This window comes from Homarus americanus, unplaced genomic scaffold (genome assembly GCF_018991925.1).
Source record: "Homarus americanus isolate GMGI-L3 unplaced genomic scaffold, GMGI_Hamer_2.0 scaffold50924, whole genome shotgun sequence".
In the NCBI taxonomy this organism is placed as follows: Eukaryota; Metazoa; Arthropoda; class Malacostraca; order Decapoda; family Nephropidae; genus Homarus; species Homarus americanus.
In genome coordinates, this window is record NW_024718094.1 from 1275541 (window position 1) to 1296711 (window position 21171).

A 21171-nucleotide genomic window follows, 5' to 3' on the forward strand; every position below is an offset into this window, starting at 1 on the left:
TTAAAAGAAGAAAATAGCTGGGAAATGAGAAATGAAATGAAGGAAGAAATAATTGAGAAATGGGGATAATAAGAAATAGTTGAGAAATGGTTGAGAATGGAGGAATGGTTAAGAAATAAAAATATGGCGAAATAGAGAGATGGAAATGGAATGGCTGAAGAAATGATGACCTGTATAATTATTTACAACAAACAACAAAATTCTTCGTTATTTCAATGCGAAAGAAAAGTTTAAATTGAAATCTATTAAATATTTTATTCGGCGAGGGAGTAACGTGTTCAATGTGTCACACTACCGTTCAAGGATTTTGTTTCATACGTTTTTGTTAATCTTTTTTTTCCTTTTCTTTATTGTTTTATATTGTTTTTATTTTATGTATTATTATTATTTTTATTTTTTTTTGTTAGGAATTTAAGTCGATAAATATTTTATGGTTGTAATTATTATTTTTGTTTTTGTTAATTTGTTTTATATTTTATTTAAGTCCAGAATTTTATTTTATATATTTTGTTTTCTTAATAATTTTTTGTTTGTTTTTATTTATATTTTAGCCGAGTTTAATTTAATTAACTGTATTTTAAATTAAAAAAAAAGATTCTTAGTAGATCTTTGATTTACTTTATAATTTTTGTTAGTTATTATTATTTTTATTTTTAATCAATTGAAAGAAAATGTTTTATATTATTATATTTATATTTTTTTATTGGTATAATATTAAAGATGAATGTTTTATTTAACTACATTTATTTATTTCTTTTACTGTATTTCTTATTTTTTTTACCGGTATTTATTTGTTTCATATTTTTGTCAAAAAATGTACAGAATATTTTAAGATACAGTATTTTCACTCTAATCTTTTATCCATTTATTTTACTATGAATTAAAATAAAATAAAAAGTTTCATTGTGTGTCTTGTATATTGTTCAATTATTTTATTATTCATTTGTTTTAGCGAAAAAAATTAACGACAAAACTTATTTTATTATATTTATGATATGGTTTTTATTTCTTTTTCAAATCTATTCGATCAGTAATTCAAAGTCACGAGAGATTCAGAGTCACTGATTCTGATTTGGCCCCCACGCAGCGAGGAGGAGGGGTGGGGGTAGGGGGGGGGCTAGTTTATTGGGCACTCTCTTACCTCCCGTTCAAGGCGAGCAGCATAGCGAGTCGTCACCAGAAACAGCTCTCTCTCTCTCTCTCTCTCTCAATCAGGCCAGATAAATCCTTTGACCCCTAATGAAAGAACGTTCCTATCTGCACTCCCCCTCCCTATTTTGTACTCCCTACTCCTCCCTACTCCTTACTCCTCCTCACTCTTCCTTGTCATTAAGATCACCAGTTATCACACTCCCTCGCCACCTTCTCTGTTTACACTGGAAAGGGGAGTTCATTCACTGGCTCAATGACCAGTTCATTTATACTGGGGAGGCGAGGAGGAGATTTGGGGAGGGGATGAGGATGTGGTGGGGAGGGAAGGTGGTAGTGGTGGGGGAAGAGAGGTAGAGGGGGGGGTGAGGCACTATTTTCTCCCTTTGGTCAAATTGAGACAAAAAGTTAGGAGACTCATTTATGTCAAGGCTGAGACGTGTGTGTGTGTGTGTGTGTGATGTAAAAGTGATATGGTTTTGGAAGTTGAGGGGTTTTCTCTCTCTCTCTCTCTCTCTCTCTCTCTCTCTCTCTCTCTCTCTCTCTCTCTCTCTCTCTCTCTCTCTCTCTCTCTCTCTCTCTCTCTCTCTCTCTCTCTCTCTTCTCTCTCTCACGATTGCCTTTCTTTCCCCTATTTCTCATCTCATTTCCTTTTTTATCTCTTATTCTCCTTTCTGTTCCCCTCCTATCCCACCTACCTCTCCTTCCTTCATTTCCTCGCCTCTTTCCTCACCTCACTTCTTCTCCTTTTCTCCTCCCTTCCTCCCCTCACCCCTTCCCTCCCCTCACCCCTCCCCACTCCAACTCCCTCTCCTTCCCCCGGACAAACACAGAGAGAGAGAGAGAGAGAGAGAGCCAGCTGAAATTTAGTATCTTCACCTTACATCAAGTAGTGATGACCTATAAGGCAAATGCCAAGGGGGTACTCACAGTGATCTGCCAGGAGGCTCTACGTTACTCATGTGTCATGGAAACAAAGGATAAATATACAAAAGAAGAAATAGGAATGAAAGAAAGAAGAGATAAATGAAGTAAGAACGATAATAAGCAGAAATGATATACATATGGTGTTGTCAGTGAAAGTTGGGAGGGGGGGAAGTAGGGAGGGAGGTAGGGAGGGTCGGTTGAGTGGAGGGGAGTGTAGGGGTGAGTGACCCTCCTCCTCCTCTACTCCTCCTCCCTCTTCTTGTTCTCCCTCCCTCCCTTTCATTCCATCTCCCTCTCCCTCCTCCCCCTCTTCCCTCCTCTTTCCAGTTTGGATGACGTGAGGAAACTGAAATCTTTAGAAGTATCTTTCTGCTTCCCATGGTTAATATTAGGTGTGTGTGTGTGTGTGTGTGTGTGTGTGTGTGTGTGTGTGTGTGTGTGTGTGTGTGTGTGTGTGTGTGTGTGTTGATGGTCAAGAGGGTCACTGCTGCCTCTCTCTCTCTCTCTCTCTCTCTCCCTCTCTCTCTCTCTCTCTCTCCCTCTCTCTCTCTCTCTCTCTCTCTCTCTCTCTCTCTCTCTCTCTCTCTCTCTCTCTCTCTCCATACATACATACACTTCATACACACACACTACACCAACGCTGCCGGAACACACCAGCCAGAGCGTGTACACAGCTTGTACGTTATAATATGATATAATTACACATGCAGTTGTTGTGTTGGGAGCCCTGCCATCCACAACACGCCTGAAAAATGTAAGCAAAAACGAGCACATGAATGAACACATCTGGTAACAACTGTGTGAATAATTTACCATTGTAGTTTCGGTGTAAATTCGTTGACGTAGTGATTATGTAAATTATTTATCTACATGTTTGTAAAAAAATTATTGGATAATTTATCGTAGTTTAGTAAGAGTTATTGATACCATATGTGTGAAATTAATTACTGTAGTTAATCATGGATATTTAATTATTTTAAGTTATCTGTATCTGTATAAATTAGTTATTAGGTTATTTATATTTATTTATAAGGTTTGTGTGTTTGTTCTACTTTTTTCTTAAACAATTTATTAACAAGCTGTGTTATACGACAACCACAAAGACAATGAATTTCTGTCCGTGATTGTTGGTTATTGATGATAAATGTCTAAAAGATGGTAATTATGCTCAACATTTCAACCTAGGAAATGCTCTCACCCTAGCTGGAATTATCTCAGAGGTAACTTTATATCTTCCCTTCATCCTGTTCTTTCACCCTAGCAACTACCTTCACTCACCCTAGCAACGACCTTCACTCACCCTAGCAACGACCCTCATTCACCCTAGCAACGACCTTCACTCACCCTAGCAACGACCCTCATTCACCCTAGCAACGACCTTCACTCACCCTAGCAGTGACTCGTTCAACAACAACCTTGCTTGAGTCATTCACCCTAGTAGCGGGGGGTAGTGGTAGGTGGAGGAGGAGTAAGTAGAAGAGGGGGAGGAGAAGGGAGAGAAAGAGGAGGAGGAGTAGGTAGAAGAGAGGGAGGAGAAGGGAGAGAAAGAGGAGGAGGAGTAGGTAGATAGGAGGTGGTGTAGGAAGAAGAGGAGGAGGTAGAGGAGGAAGGGGAGAGGGAATTGGTGGTAGTGGGGAATAAGAATGAAAGGAGGAAGAAGAGGAAAAAGTGAAGAATAGGTAAGAAGAAGAAAGACGAGGAAGAGAAGTAGAAGAATAGAGGAAAAGGAGGAGGGAGGAATCGAAGAATGTGGAAGAGGAGGAGGAGGGAGGAGTCGAAGAATGGAGAGAATGTGGAAGAGGAGGAGGAGGGAGGAGTCGAAGAATGGAGAGAATGTGGAGGAGGAGGCAGAGGAGGAGGGCTGAGGTGAGCGTCCTCCAGAGGTGAGCGTACTGCAGGGCTCCGGCCACTCACCCTCCCACTCACTGACTCCTCTCCCACTCACTCACTCTTACCCTCCTATTGTATTCTCTCTCTCTCTCTTCTCACTCACCCTCCTGTAACACTTTTCTCACTGTGTGTGTGTATGTGTAATAATAATAATAAAAATAATAATAATAAACGGTTTATTAATAGAATTGTAGCCGGTGGCTGAAAATATACAAACTTACATGTGATTTAGACATAATAATATACGTTCAATACATTTACAGGGCTGTACAGTACATAAACCAGGGGCTATTTATTATTTTAACAATAGATGGGATGGTGCTGTTCTATATCTATCAGTGCGGGCCCTTATGGGCTGTATTTTGTTGTAGTGGCGGACTGCGCGAGGTGGGAGGGGAACTGCCGGTGGCGGGAGGTGGCGATAACGAGGGTGGTGCAGTAACCCACTGCCAAATCCTGCTAGTGCTTGGTGGTGGAGGTCACTGAGGGATGGCATTTCCAGGGTGGAGAGAGCGTTGTTGTAACCGGAGTAGTCTGCGCCGAGCATGATTCTACAGGCTCTCTCTCTGTACCTTCTCTAGCTGACGTTGGGTTGAGTTGAGAGAAGACGACCAGGCTGGTGACGCTTACGTTAATTTGGGGAGAATAAATGCGTTGTATATGGTCCTCAGCTCTGGTGTGGGTGTCCCAAGTGACCTGAGTCGTCGTAGCATGTAGAGTCGGTACGAGGCTGCCTTGATTGTGTTGTTTACATGGGCCTTCCATGTGTGTGTGTGTGTGTGTGTGTGTGTGTGTGTTACAGCCACCAATAACATCACAACAACAACAACAATAACAGCATCAGAGGTCAATAACATAAGCTGAAAGGAAATATATATGGCTCTTCCTTTACGTTTCATAAAGACTATACAGTATATACAGTATATACAGTATATATATATATATATATATATATATATATATATATATATATATATATATATATATATATATATATATATATATATATAGTTTTTATGAAATGTAAAGGAAGAGCCATAAGGGATGATAAACAGTGGAAGTAAGGAAAGGGAAAAGAGGAAGAGAAACAATAGGAACAGCAGTAGTAGTAATAAACGTCAGGTACAACAATACAACCACCTGATGATGGTGGTGATTATGATTATGGTGATGATGATGAAGAGAACGTGAATGGAAGAGAATGAGAAGAGACACCGATAATAGCAGGGCCTATCAACAGCAACAACAACAACAATGGCATTTAAAGTCTATAATCCACAGGTATATTTTCTTCATTAAACCTGTACAATAGATTAATAGTTCATAAGATAATTGATATAAAAAAAAGAGAAAGTGGATATAAGAGAATGAAAAGGAATAACGATAATAACAATAAATAATAAAAACACGATAAAGAGAGAAAAATAAGAGGAAGTGAATGGCATAGAAGGAGAAATGATAATAACAGTAATAACAATAAAGAAAACAAAAGAAAAAGCAAAAATTATAAACACCACATTATTAAAATCAGTCAAATGGAGAAAGTAAAGAATAACGATACACAGAGAGAGAGAGAAAAAAAGAGAAAGTGAAAGGAGAAAACAGGAGGAGAAGAAGAAACAGTAAATGTCAACAGAGAGCAAACAAGAGAACTGAGCATAAGGTCAACAACATCGGTCACAGGAATTTGACCCTCGTAAGCGCCCTGAGTAATGTTGTGTATAGTAAATAAGGAATAAGAGAGAAATGGTTAATAAAAATGAGAGTTAGAAGTATATGGGGTGAGTGGTGATAATTTTACAGCAGTAGAGAGTAAGAGAGAAGAAATAGAATATGAAAGAGTAGATGATAAATAATAATAATAAGAAAATAAGTGGAAGAAGAAGGAGAAGAGAAGATGGGGATGAAGAAGAAGACGATAGAAGAGTAGAAGGAGAATTAAAAGAAGAGTAAAAGATAGAATAGAAGAACAAGAAGAACCAGTAAGGACAAAAGCATCACCACTTGAGGACTTAACCTAAAGTGGCATTACGAAATACTGTACAAAGAGGGAGGGAAGATAAACGGGGAACCACAAGAGAATAGAAAATAAAACATAAACTAAGATAAATCAGGAATTATAAGAAGAAGAAGGAAGAACAGGGAATGAAAATAAACGATGAACAAAAAATAAGATGATCCTGAATACACAAGAGAAAATGCAATAAAGTAGGAGCCACAAGAGAAGAAGGAAGAATAAAAATAAATAAATAAGATAAAGAAAGACTGGTAATAAAGTAAAGGAAATAAAAGAATCAGTAATAAAAGAGAATAATAGAAGGAGTAATGAGAGAAGAAGCAACGGGAGAGAAGAGTGGAATTAAAACAGGAGAAAAGAGTAAAACAAGCAACAGGAGATAACGGTATAATAAGCAAGAGAAGAGAATTGAGGAACAACAACAGGAGATAACAGGAGTGACAACAGTAACAACAGGAGAGAGACAACAGTAACAACAGGAGAAAAAACAGTAAGACACAACAGAGGGGAGACAACAGTAACAACAAGAGACAACAGTAACAACAGGAGAGAGACAACAATGACAACAGGAGAGAGACAACAGTAACAACAGGAGAGAGACAACAGTAACAACAGGAGAGAGACAACAGTAACAACAGGAACCACTTGTTAGTTCATTAGCATTACCCGTTAAGCTCACAGGTGTTTTTGTCTTGTGTAACTCTGTGTCTATCTGTATGTGTCTATGTATTTCTGTATGTATATGTATGTTGACCTGTATGTATGTGCCTGTATCTCTATAGTATGTGTATGTACCTTACCTACATATGTGTGTGTGTGTGTGTATCCAAACGTAGAGAGAGAGAGAGAGAGAGAGAGAGAGAGAGAGAGAGAGAGAGAGAGAGAGAGAGAGAGTAGGAAGAAGCACATCAGTATCAACAAGAGCCAACCCCTCAAAGGTCAATAGCATTTACCACAGGAATTTAACCTTTATGGGTCCTGGAGGAGAGAGAGAGAGAGAGAGAGAGAGAGAGAGAGAGAGAGAGAGAGAGAGAGAGAGAGAGAGAGAGAGAGGATAACTGGTGAAGGATAAGTAGCAATAAAAACCGGAGGAATGTGATGAGAGCTTTAACGAGAATAAACAACAACAATAACAACAACAACAACAACAACAACAACAACACTAACAAGAACATCATCATCAACAACAACAAAGGTAATCTAAGCACCTGTCCTGTAGGTTCAATAACATTTGCCCCCACACAGGTATGTACATCAACCTTCATGATACCTGAATGTTAGTCCTTAAGGGGATGATATAACGAGGGGGGGGGGGAGGAGGAGGAGGAAGAGGTAGGAAGAGGTAGGAGGAGGAGGAGGAGGGAGATAATGATCAAGGAAGAGTAGTAAGAACAACATGAGTATTGGAAAAAAATTTAACTTAGGTTAACAACAACAACAGTCTGTACACACACACACACACACACACACACACACACACACACACACACACACACACACACACACACACACACACACACAGAAGGATAAGTATGAACCCAAAAGGAGTATAATAAAACGATGAAAAACAAAAACAAAAGCAGTAAACGATAGGAATGAGGGAGGAGAAGGGAAGGGGGGGGGGGAGGGGAGAAGAATGGCAGACCACAACAAAGGGCAATAAATATGAATAAGCAATAGGGAATATCTCTTAATCAGCCTTAGAGAATGTGGATGTCATGAACTCCCTAGAATAAATAACCCTACCAGGAATAAATGACAAGATGGAGCTAGAAGAGGAGGAGAAAAAGTTGAGAGGAGAATGGGAAGAGACGAGAGAGAAGGGAAGAGACGAGAGAGAAGAATGATTAAGGACAATGGGATAGAAGAATGGTAGAGACGGAGAGGAATGATAGAGAAGAATGATAAGAGATGAGAGAGGAGAAGGAAAACAGGCAACGAGAAGGATGAATGATAGTGGAAGATAACAAATTAATGAAGAATGTTAGAGTAAAGAATGATAGAGACGAAATAAGATAACAAATCAGAGAATAATGATAGAAACAGCAGCAAGAGAAGAATGATAAAAACAAGAAGAAGATGAGAATAATAGTAAAGATAGCAACAAGAGAAAGGCACCAACAACAGGTGTAAGGAGGACCTACCTGAAGGGTCACTAGCATCAGTCAGGTGGGTTTAACCTTCAGGAACCTTGGTGGTAGAGGTGGTGGCTGTTCCGAATCTCAAGTTCACTGTCCCTTTCCCTGCTGCCACCAAACTTGTTCTTCTTCCTCATATTTCCTCTAATTAATTGCTTGTATTGTAATGTATGTATGTATGTATGTATTTATGTATGTATGTATGTATGTTATTGTTTACATATCTGTGAATGTTTTTGCTTGCTAAGGATACAGTGTTCTTTTCATTACTTACATCAAAGACACACACACACATACACACACACACACACACATACATACATACAGTGTGTGTGTGTGTGTGTGTGTGTGTGTGTGTGTCTTTGATGTATTCCTGTGATAGCTGTAATGAGGTTCACTGTCCTTTGATTATATTTGTCTGTTGAGTCCAGAAATGTTTCATTTTGTGTTGCTGTGACCGTGTGTTATGTATGATTTATTTAATGTTTGTGTATATTTTTATTGGTGTGTATATTTACTCGAGAGAGAGAAGAGTGTTCACTGCACATTTCCCTTTTAGCATATAGTCCTTCTGCTTTGTTACTAACTACTACTTTTTTTATTGGTGGCCTCCAGCCTCCCCCAATAGCCACACCTTCACCGCCATTTTATTACCTTAAAATTAAATATCCTATTACAATAGTAGCTACCCTAGCTATGTTGAGTTAGTTAATTAGCAGATCTATGCGGCATTCAGTGACTGTTGCCCCATAGTCAATATCTGCGACCGTTGTCGATTTTAGGGCCGAAGATCTCGCTTCCCTGCGGCGAAGCAATACAAACCTAAGCAAAGAGAAGGACAGTCGACATCTCAACCAGGCTGCAGCGTAACTTCTGGGCTGCTGCTTCTGTTCAGATAACACCTCGGCCAGTCTTGCATAGAAACATCTTGCACTTGGTCCCATCCCGCCAGAGGTTGTGAACACCAGAAAATTGATGCTGCCTTGATCAACATTCTGAATCTCTCCCCATACACCTTATTCTGTCATTCTCGTTCCTCTTGTGTGCAGCATCGAGAGTTAGGTTACGGTGACATGCGGCTATGGGGTCGAAAATCCTTTTGTCAAAGAAGGTTCGCTGACGTCCACATGGGTTTCGATGGATGTTTTTGAAGTCCTATGATGGAGATTCTCACTGTCCAATGGAAGGAGGGTCGGTTCCACCGTGACATTATGGCAAATTTCCTTAATAATAGCTGTGAGATCCCTTACTTCGTCATGCCTCATGCATACTACTACTACTACTGCTTTTACTACTACCGGTAGTGCTACTATTTTATTTATTATTATTATTATTATTATTATTATTATTATTATTATTATTATTATTATTATTATTATTATTATTATTATTATTATTATTATTATTGTTATTGTTATTATTATTATTATTATTATTATTATTATTATTATTATTATTATTATTATTATTATTATTATTATTGTTATTATTATTATTATTATAAGCATTTCTCAACACGTTATATACTCACGTGTATTTACTAAAACTAAATTGCTTCTCTTTGAGAGGTCACTACTCCCCTCCCCAGAGTTGTACACCGTACCTGTCAACTCAATATTATACAGAATAACTCAATTTGCATATTTCGCCTTTGCAAGAAATCCTCGTGTGTTCAGTACTGAGAATAACGTTATTTAGAACAAGGCGAAATGTGAAATAAGTGATGAGTGTTCCCCGCCGCCTCTCCTGCGTTCATTCACCTGTATTCTGCCTTTCACTTGAGATGGAGGAGGGTTTAGGGTTGAGAATAACATACTTGTGGTTTGTGTTGGTAAGGTTGTTGTTGTTCTTCTGTTTTAAGGTGCTTCTACTGCCAGGGTTATAGGTGCTTCTACTGCCAGGGTTATAGGTGCTTCTACTGCCAGGGTTATAGGTGCTTCTACTGCCAGGGTTATAGGTGCTTCTACTGCCAGGGTTATAGGTGCTTCTACTGCCAGGGTTATACGTGCTTCTACTGCCAGGGTTATAGGTGCTTCTACTGCCAGGGTTATAGGTGTTTCTACTGCCAGGGTTATAGGTGCTTCTACTGCCAGGGTTATAGGTGCTTCTACTGCCAGGGTTATAGGTGTTCTACTGCCAGGGTTATAAATTAGGGCTACCAGGGTTATACCGCCAGTGCTTCTACTGCAGGGTTATACACGGCCTGCCAGGGCTATTGCTCTACTGCCAGGGTTATAGGTGCTTCTACTGCTTCTACTCAGGGTTATTATAGGTGCTTCTACTGCCAGGGTTATGGTGCTTCTACTGCCAGGGGTTATAGGTGCTTCTGCCAGGGTTATAGGTGCTTCTACTGCCAGGGTTATAGGTGCTTCTACTGCCCAGGTTGCCTACTACTTGGGGTGATTATAGATTACTTCTACTGCCACTGCCAGGGGTTATAGGTGCTTCTACTGCCAGGGTTATAGTTCTACTGCTTCTACTACCAGGGTTATAGGTGCTTCCTACTGCCAGGTTATAGGTGCTTCTACTGCCAGGGTTATAGGTGCTTCTACTGCCAGGGATTGTACGTGCTTCTACTGCCAAGTTTATAGGTGTTTCTACTACTTGGGGTTATAGGTGCTTCTGCCAGGGTTATAGGTGCTTCTACTGCCAGGAGTTATAACTGCCAGGGGTTATATGTGCTCTGCCAGGGTTATAGGTGCTTCTCCACCGCCAGCCAGTGCTTCTACTGCCAGGGTTATAGGTGTTTTCACTGGCGGGTGCTTCCAGGGTTATAGGTGCTTCTACCGCAGGGTTATAGGTGCTTTATAGGTGCTTCTACTGCCACTTCTACTGCCATGAGTGGGCCAGGGGTTATAGTGCCTTGCATAGAGGCTTCTACTGCCAGGGGTTATGGGTGCTTCTACTGCTGGGGATTATAGGTGCTTCTACTGCCAGGGTTATACGTGCTTCTACTGCCAGGGTTATGGAGTGCTGCTTCTACTGCCAGGGTTGCAAATCTAGGGTGCCAGGTTACTACCGCCAGGGTGCCAGGGGTTATAGGTGTTTCTACTGCCAGGGTTATTATAGGTGCTTCACCGCCAGGAAGGTGCTTCTACCGCCAGGTTATAGTGCTTCTACTGCCAGGGTTATAGGTGCTTCTGCCACCAGGGTTATAGTAGGTGCTTTACCGCTACTGCAGGCCAGGGTTATAGGTGCTTCATCGCCAGGGTTATAGGTGCTTCTCACTTCTGCCAGTTATAGGTGCTTCTCTACTGCCAGGGTTATAGGTGCTTTCTACTGCCAGGGTTATAGGTGCTTTCTACCGCCAGGGTTATAGAGGCTTCTACTGCCAGGGTTATAGGGCTTCACCGCCAGGGTTATAGAGGCTGCTAACGTCAGGGTTATAGGTGCTTTAACTTGGGCGGCGGTGGTGCTTCTACCGCCAGGGTTATAGGTGCTTCTACCGCCAGGGTTATAGGTGCTTCTACTGCCAGGTTATAGGTGCTTCTACCGCCAGGGTTATAGGCAGTGTTTTACCGTCAGGTTATAGGTGTTTCTACCGCCAGGTTACAGGTGCTTCACCGCCAGGGTTACAGGTGCTCTACCGCCAGGGGTTACAGTGCTTCTACCGCCAGGGCCAGGCGTGCCAGGGTTATGGCCAGGGGCTACAGGTGCTCTCACTGCCAGGGTTAGGCAGGTGCTTCCTACTGCAGGGATTGTAGGGTTACAGGTGCTTCCCACCGCCAGGGTTACAGGCGCTTCACCGCCAGGGTTATAGGTGCTCACTGCCAGGGGCTATAGGTGCTTCTACTTAGGCTTATAGGTGTTTCTACTGCCAGGGTTATAGGTGCTTCTCACTGCCAGGGTTATAGGTGCTTCTGCACCGCCAGGGTTATAAGGTGCTTCTACTGCCAGGGTTATAGGTGCTTCTACTGCCAGGGTTACAGGTGCTTCTACTGCCAGGGTTACAGGTGTTTCTACTGCCAGGGTTATAGGTGCTTCTACTGCCAGGGTTATAGGTGTTTCTACTGCCAGGGTTGCATGGCACTTCTACTGCCAGGGTTATAGAGTGTTTCTACTGCAGGGTTATAGGTGCTTCCCACTTCTACTGCCAGGGTTATGGTGTTTCTACTGCCAGGGGTTATAGGTGCTTCTACTGCCAGGCTATAGGTGCTTCTGCCTGCCAGGGTTATAGGTGTTACTGCCAGGGTTATAGGTGCTCTACTGCCAGGCTTATAGGTTACCGCTGGTGGGTGCCAGGTGTTTCACCGCCAGGTTGCCTTCACTGCCAGGCTATAGGTTATGAGGTGTTTCTACTACTGCCAGGGTTATAGGTGTTTTCTACCTGCCAGGCTATAGGCATAGTGTGCCAGGTTACAGGTGTGTTTTCACTGCCAGGGTTATAGGTGCTTCTGCCAGGGTTACAGGTGTTTCTGCACTGCCAGGTTATAGGTGCTTCTGCCAGGGTTATAGGTGCTTCTACTGCCAGGGTTATAGGTGCTTCTACTGCCAGGGTTATAGGTGCTTCTACTGCCAGGGTTATAGGTGCTTCTACTGCCAGGGTTATAGGTGCTTCTACTGCCAGGGTTATAGGTGCTTCTACTGCCAGGGTTATAGGTGCTTCTACTGCCAGGGTTATAGGTGTTTCTACTGCCAGGGTTATAGGTTTCAGGTGCTTCATTTACCATGGTTAGGTGCATCATCTACCTTAAGCATCGTTCAATAGGTCTTTTAAGTGCTTCACCCACTATAGCTAGAAGATTTTTAAGGTCCTTCAACTGCCAGGGTTATGAAGCACCATTGGCTAGGTCTTGCTAACTAGAGAAGCCAAAATCTTGTTAGGTGGGGAGGGGGGGGGGGGTAAGGTTGCGCCGCCCACCACCAGGGTTCACTGCCTCCTGCGTCACCCTCGGCAAGACACGAGTTTCTCCTCTCTCTCTACCATCCATTTTTTTTTCTTCTTCCTCTTATGACGTCACTGACCCCTTCCAGATATGACTTTTCTATATGTGGTTGAGGGAATATCTCTTTGAGCTCACAAGTCTCTTTGGGATAATTCCTCTTGACTAATATAACATCGAAGAAATTCCCTCGTAAAATATTCCATTGGTTAAAATCCTATTGAGTATGTCCCACCAATTCAGATTTTACTTCTTATAAGACTTGATGCCCTGTTAGGTTAGGTTAGGTTAGGTTAGGTTAGACACTCTTGCTCACTGTAGGTTAGATTGTGTTCAGGTTAGGGTAAGGTTAGAGGTTAGGTTAGGTTAGGTTAGGTTAGACACTCTTGCTCACTGTAGGTTAGATTGTGTTCAGGTTAGGGTAAGGTTAGATAGGTTAGGGCAGATAAGTTGGGTTAGGATAAATAAATTACAGAAGATTAAGATAGGTTAAGGTGGGTTAAGAGGCTATTAAATATGGGTAGAGTCCCTGTCCAGTTTAGGCGGCATAAGATGGAAAAAATACCTAGGTTACATATCTTATATATAAATCCACGAACGCCTCTGTTTAAGGTCGAGTCTCAGTACACTTGTGACGCCATAAGATGAAAAATAAAAAGGAATTCAGAGCTTAGAGGTGTTACAGATTCTTAGGTTGTAAATAAGAACACTATTCACCTGAACTGTCATCCTCATCTGTCTATCTTGGTGTCATAGAGCAACATGAGTGAGTTATATGCCCTCTCACGTCGCTGGTTACAAGGGAGCAATTTAATGATATGAATTTCTAAACAATCATAACCTAGATTGAGTGAGTGGAGGTGTCAAGGACCTGTGTGTGAGTGTGTGTGTGTGTGTTGACGTTATCTGTGACAGGTCTCGTGTGTGCGGTCGTAGCCAATGGTCGTAGGCACTGTTAATATGGGTCGTAGGCACTGTTAGTAAGGGTTGTAGGCACTGTTAGTATGGGTCGTAGGCACTGTTAGTAAGGGTCGTAGGCACTGTTAGTAAGGGTCGTAGGCACTGTTAGTAGAGGTCGTTGGCACTGTTAGTAAGGGTCGTTGGCACTGTTAATAGGGGTCGATGGCACTGTTAATAAGGGTCGTAGGCACTGTTAGTAGAGGTCGTTGGCACTGTTAGTAAGGGTCGTAGTTACTGTTAGTAGAGGTCGTTGGCACTGTTAGTAAGGGTCGTAGTTACTGTTAGTAGAGGTCGCAGGCACTGTTATGATACTCACCATCCTCAGAAAGGCTCCAGATATCTGTGTGATCTATCCCCTTCGCCTCACACAACACTGCCGCCATCACCACACCCTCATCACCTGCCTAACCATGACGTGATATTAAAAGACCTCAACTTGTTATCTTCTCCCTTGTAATTATTAAACTTTGGTAGAATTTCAGTCATTTTACTTTTACTTTTGAATATGACTGAACCTAAAAAAAAAATAGATATGTCTCATAAGCTTTTTTATTTGGGGGTGGGGGGGGGATACGTGTAATTCATTTAGTATAACCTTAGTAATCTAATTCATCTTTATTAAGTAGTTGAAGTAGTGTGTGTGTGTGTGTGTGTGTGTGTGTGTGTGTGTGTGTGTGTGTGTGTGTGTGTGTGTGTGTGTGTGTGTGTGTGTGTGTGTGTGTGTGTGTGTGTGTGTGTGTGTGTGTGTGTGTGTGTGTGTGTGTGTGTGTGTGTGTGTGTGTGTGTGTGTGGTGATCCTAGGTGAGAGGGAGGGTGATGGGAGAGAGGCCTGAGGGTTGGGGGTGTAGGTAAATTAGGTGAAAATGTGAGGGAAAGGAGGAGAGAGCGAAATATATAATTGTGAGAGGCAAGAGAAAGGTTAGAGTGAGAGAGAAGGGGGTAAAGAGGTGATATATGCGAAATTAACTTTGATAAAAACCGAGAATGCTGAATTATACCCAGTAACCTCCACACTGTATTCAAGCCTCCGTGGCACAATTGGTTAGCGCGTTCGGCTGTTAACCGAAAGGTTGGTGGTTCGAGCCCACCCGGGGGCGAGCACTTTTAGTGTCTTTATAGAAGAGGAGGAACATCATTTACCATGCAACATAAAACGGGAACATCAACATGAGTCTCCAGAAAACATGGAAGAAGACCAGCACCTGGTTTCATCTGGTGGTGTGTGTCAGGGAGGGACCAGGCCTCATCAGGTGGTCATTCACAATAAGTTAGGTAACTGTAGGTTGTTGTAATAGTGTAGACATACCAGGATGTACAATTATTTATCCTGAACTACATTACCCGAAAGGCAGGTCACGGGGTCACCAAGTGTTCATATTATATATTCTTGTCCATCAAGTGCGATAATTACAGCGTACTGTACTGATAAGATATGCTTGAGTGAACAACTTATACAAAGTTATCATCATTATGTCTTAATAAGAAAACTGATTCTATCTCTGATTAAAATAAATACACTCTGCTTTCAACTGTGTCATAATTCAGTTATATATATATATATATATATATATATATATATATATATATATATATATATATATATATATATATATATATATATATATATATATATATATATATATATATATATATATATATATATATAACATTGGGAGAGATGAGACAGGTGTTGTTGTTAAATGAATTCACCAAAGCCTTCGTCCCCTTGATAAAAACTGGAAATATTTAAAGTGGAATTATATGAACTGATTGAGGTTGTATGACACAGGAAATACACTCTGAGGCGGGAAGTTCTGTAGAGTCGACGTCCAGGGTACAAATGAGTTTTGGTAGGCAGAGGTTCTGTGAGGTGGAATATCAACTTAAAAGTAATTACCCTCCCAGGTGCCCTCGTGTACCTGTGGTGGGTACGTGGCTTGGTAGTGATGTTATCGAGTGTAGCTCATCACAACACTGCCTGTGGAAGTATGTATACAATTGGGGAGTTAATGAGATATTCCCGTGAATGTGCAATGGTGGGAATATTCTTGTAAGGTCATTATGGTTATTAAAAGAGGTGAGGTGCCCCTACTCACACCTAGCCGGCAGATGCCAGCAGTATTACACCTGAGAGCGAACCTGACTTACATAAATGATTATCAACTTCTCATCAGTGAAGTAGAACTTGGCTCTGAACCTAAGTCCAAGCTTCACTGAAACAGTTTTGGCAAAAGTTCTGGTGAAGTTTGTTATGGTAGGCAGTGTTGTGGGATGATGGTGGCAAAACTTTTTGTTAACTTATGCTTTATTACGCTTCTTACTACATATTATTTATCTGGTTTTGGCAACACTGAATGAAACAAGTTGGATGTACCCAACTAAGCTATGAGTGAGATATATTTCTCTCTGTCTGTTCTCTGGCATTCAAAATTTCATTTCGTGAGACTGGGACAGTCAGAGTGAAGGATCTATGAATTGCCGAGTCTTCTGCTGTGGGTTGAACAATCGATTGTAACTGAAAGGTAATTAATGTATTAAAAATATGAGAAGGTCTTCGTACAGAACCCTGAGGAACCCCAACCTTGATTCATCACATAAGTAAGAAACATATATGACTTTTCAGTCTTGCGTTTTCGTGGCAACATTAATTGAATATAATCTAATAGTTTATTATTATGTTACCTGAGTCAGAGTGAGTGGGCTGGGAGTGTGAATAAAAGAAATGTGAGAACGTGGATGAAAGGGGTGAGAGGTGTGGAGTGAAGATGTGGGTGTGTGGGATGGAGGCGTGAGTGAGAGGTGTGGGTTTGGGGTGGAAGAGTGGGTTAGAGGTGTGGGTGTGGGGTGGAAGAGTGAGTTAAGGTGTAGATGTGGGGTGAAGGCATAGGTGGAATTATGGAAGTGAGAAAGTGGCGAGAGTGAGGGAGAGGTGTGAGAGAGTGAGACAGACAGAAACGATATATAATAATAAAATTGCCCTGTGTGTGTGTGTGTGTGTGTGTGTGTGTGTGTGTGTGTGTGTGTGTGTCAGTCAGTGTTGTAGCTTCATGATCAAGAAACTTAGAAATCTGAATCTTTAAATGTATACTAAGGTGATCATGGGAGTGTGCACCTGGGTATTCCTTTTTAACTTTACCTAAAATAAATCCCCGCCCCCCCAACTTTGTGTACACGTTATGGAAACATTTACCATGTCACCAACACCCTCTGCCGGACGTAGGGATACACTCACCTACATCAGCACGCATTGTATATAACGGGAACAAAACAAACAAACAAACAGACACCACCACCATACCCAACGCAAGCATTTACAAATTCAAATATAAATCTCAAATGTTTCATAACCTAACACAAACATCATTAAGAGTTGTAAACATTGAAGTTATGGTACAGTACATGATGCCTAACGTGAACGCCCCCCACCTCCCACCCTTCCTTTCTGTGCGTGTAGTCAGGAAGGATTTCTCTCTTAGTTGGGTTAGTTTAGTTTAAATTGAGTTGGGTTAGTTTGGATTCGGTTAGTTTAGATATGGTTATGTTGGATAAGGTCAGGTTTAGTTGGGTTCGGTTAGCTCAGGGTAGGTTGCGGTTAGGTTAGGTTAGGTTAGGTTAGGTTAGGTTAGGTTAGGTTAGGTTAGGTTAGGTTAGGTTAGCTCAGGGTAGGTTGCGGTTATGTCAGGTTAAGTTATGACACATTCAGTTTGGATAGATCATGAAGTAGCTGCAACCCGCGAGGAACTGAATACTTGTGTTAGTCTTTCTTTAAATAAAAATCAAGAATGTTGGATCACTTCCTAAAACTTGTTCATCATTACCAGGCCTCCGTGGCACAATTGGTTAGCGCGTTCGGCTGTTAACCGAAAGGTTGGTGGTTCGAGCCCACCCGGGGGCGACTGTTTTGGCTTACTCTAATACATAAGTACATGAGAGAAGAAGTTTCATATGAGTTAAATTGCAAAAGAAAAAGAAGTAAAAAACAAAGATGTGTGTGTACGGTACACACAGACGTGTGTGTGTGTGCGGTACTGTCTGTATGTGTGTGTGTGTACGGTACTGTCTGTATGTGTGTGTGTGTACGGTACTGTCTGTGTGTGTGTGTGTGTGTGTACGGTACTGTCTGTGTGTGTGTGTGTGTACGGTACTGTCTGTCTGTGTGTGTGTGTGTAGGATATGAATGTTTTCTTATCAGTAATCTTGATATGACGATTGTGATGGTTAATATAGAGTTAAGTCTCTCTCTCTCTCTCTCTCAGGTAATGCATATAACTTCCATTATCAATCAGTAGTAGTCAAGTAGTCCTGAAATCACTACCCAGGTGCCAAGAAAAATCACAAGTCCAATTGTCATCCATAACTGGTGATGTGAGAATACAGCCAACTGACTCACTTAACCCACAACAAAAACATCACACTCATAATGACACTCTCACCAGATGATGTTCTCACAGTCCAGTTGAGGGAAAATTCTACCTTGCAATGTTTTTTGAGAATCCGGCGCCATGTTTTCTCTCTCACAACTCTGAGAAAAGAATCTGGTTTTTCTTGCTTGACTTACGAGAAATAAGGCGATCACTATATGGCATCAGCGTGTGTTTATATCGTGTGCTTACAAAACACCGCCATTACGATTTTTGTTTCCGTTTTCAAGTAGTTTTGACAAATATTACATTGATTAGATATTGACAGACAGTGTTGGTTCCCCATATAATGATAAAGGAACAGATTACCTCAACTTATAACTATCACCTGAGGACTCGTACCCCAGCTTATTTCACATGTTGATTATTATCCAACTTAGCCCAGCCTAACGTAACTAACCAAACCCAACCTAAGCTTTCTTAACCTAATCTACCCTAAGTAAACCAGTCTATGCTGACCTGACTTACCCGACCTATCCAAAGCATAGCAATCCACTCTAACCTACCGGAGCTTGTAGACGTCATGAAGACATTATTTTACAGGTAGTAGGTATTAGGTACAGGTAGTAGGTAGTAGGCAGCTACCAAACAGGGAGGTACTACCACCTGGGAAGATATTGGAAGCATAATGTGTTGTCTATGGTAGACCCTGCTGCCATATGGCAACACAAAAATTATGACCAAGTCCCAGGTTGCTGATCTGACTTTCTGCCTCATTTACACACAATTGCAGGGTCTCAATTGTTTCCCTTACAATTGACAACACAAAAATTATGGTCCCAGGTTCTGAACTTTTGTTCTCTCTTACTATTGACAACACAACATACATATATTGTTCCTCACTTTTGATTTTTGTTTTCATTTTGTATTTCTTTGTGGTTCTTTATTATTATTATTATTATTATTATTATTATTATTATTATTATTATTATTATTATTATTATTATTATTATTATTATTATTATTATTATTATTATTATTATTATTGTTGTTGTTGTTGTTGTTGTTGTTGTTGTTGTTGTTACATTTTCGCCCCCCAGGCCCCGATGTGGGTCGGTGACCTGTGCCTGGGTGGGCTGATTCCCGTAAAAAAAAAAAAAAAAAAATTATAGTCAACAGTTTATTCAATAAAACAGTCGCCCCCGGGTGGGCTCGAACCACCAACCTTTCGGTTAACAGCCGAACGCGCTAACCAATTGTGCCACGGAGGCTTGTAAAGAAGGGTTGACCTGAGTGTACTTGTTACCTGCTGAGGTATAAAATGCACACGGACGGGTATACACACACACACACACACACACACACACACTTCAATAAGTACCGTGTGTGTGAAGTTTTCTTTGGATATCTTCTAATACTATAACAAACATCGGTAGAGGACCACAACAAGTAGAACCGGTAACCAAGTGAAACCGACATCTAGTGAACCGGAAAGTTTAGGTTAGGTTAGGTTAGGTTAGGTTTGGTTTGGTTTGGTTTGGTTTGGTTATTTTAAAATATGTTAGGTAAGGGTAGGTTTAAGTTTGTTGGGTTATAATAGGTTAGGCTCGAAATTTCGGAAACCTAACCTAACCTATACCCTTTCTACGCTAACCTGCCCCGTAAGCCCCACCCCTCGTCAATAGCTGATTGGTTCCCCTGAGCATTTTACCTCCCCCCGGACTGCCCGTATAAGCGTGTATTTATATAGGACCTTTCATGATAAATATTTAAAATTTTCTAACATCCTCTCTGTAATACTAATGCCCTGGTAATATTATGCATTTTGATAGTCAATATATTTAACATTCCTTTAAATATTAACAGATCTGCTTACCAATTATGAACATATATAGTTAGAATTTTCTATGAACCAATCAGCTATTAGTATAGAAAAAGGGGCGTGGCTTGTGGGCCAGGTTAGTGCGGAAATACTATAACCTATATACCATAACTATCATGTACAGTAGTTATCTAGGGTTACACTTACAAAGATATCGTGTGTTAACTTTGTCTGCGGAACAAAGGAGACTGGGTTAAACTATTGGGTATGATAACTTGAAGCCTTTAAAGTTATGTTAGTGATTATGTACAGTATTTGTAGTTTAAGTCAACCAGGGAGGTAAATCAGCGTTTCATACACGTTATATGAGTACAATTCTACGTCGGAGTCATCGGTAATATTTAACCTTTGTTGACCCCAGTAGTGTGTGTGTGTGGTGATCATCTGCTTTAATACGATGCTTGCTGCCGCCCACATCGTCCAGGGTCGAGTTTACTGTGCTCAGGTGTTGCTCTCTCTCTCTCTCTCTCATCCTATATCCATCTATGTATCTATCTCAATATAACTTTTCCTTGTTCCCCCCCTCCCCCCCTCCCCCGTCCATCCACCCGTCCATCCTCCGTCTGTCCACTGGGGGAGTGTTAATAATAATTAGGCTCCTCCCGGTGTGTTGTCATGAGTTGTCATTAGGAAGTGTGTGAGAGGTAGAAAGCGTACTATGTAGAACAACTCGGCCCCCCCTCTTGTACCACACACACACGGCACCAGTCCAGGGGCGTGTGTGTGTGTGTCTCTCTCTCTCTCTCTCTCTCTCTCTCTCTCTCTCTCTCTCTCTCTCTCTCTCTCTCTCTCTCTCTCTCTCTCTCTCTCTCTCTCTCATTTTCTCTTTTTTCTCTCGGTTCACATACTGTACTATTGTGAGAGAGTGAGAGGGAGGAGAGGTTGTGAGAGTGTGTGAAGGAGAGAGTGAGAGGGAGGAGAGGTTGTGAGAGTGTGTGAGGGAGAGAGTGAGAGGGAGGAGAGG

General features: G+C 41.3%; 3 non-coding genes across 3 annotated transcripts; 2 read left to right on the plus strand and 1 right to left on the minus strand.

Moving 5' to 3' along the window:
* Positions 1 to 14987: 14987 nt before the first annotated feature.
* Positions 14988 to 15061, plus strand: Trnan-guu. The gene has a single exon. It is a non-coding gene; the product is annotated as a tRNA-Asn (tRNA).
* Positions 15062 to 17785: 2724 nt separating this feature from the next.
* Positions 17786 to 17859, plus strand: Trnan-guu. The gene has a single exon. It is a non-coding gene; the product is annotated as a tRNA-Asn (tRNA).
* Positions 17860 to 19522: 1663 nt separating this feature from the next.
* Positions 19523 to 19596, minus strand: Trnan-guu. Its single transcript has one exon. It is a non-coding gene; the product is annotated as a tRNA-Asn (tRNA).
* Positions 19597 to 21171: the final 1575 nt, after the last annotated feature.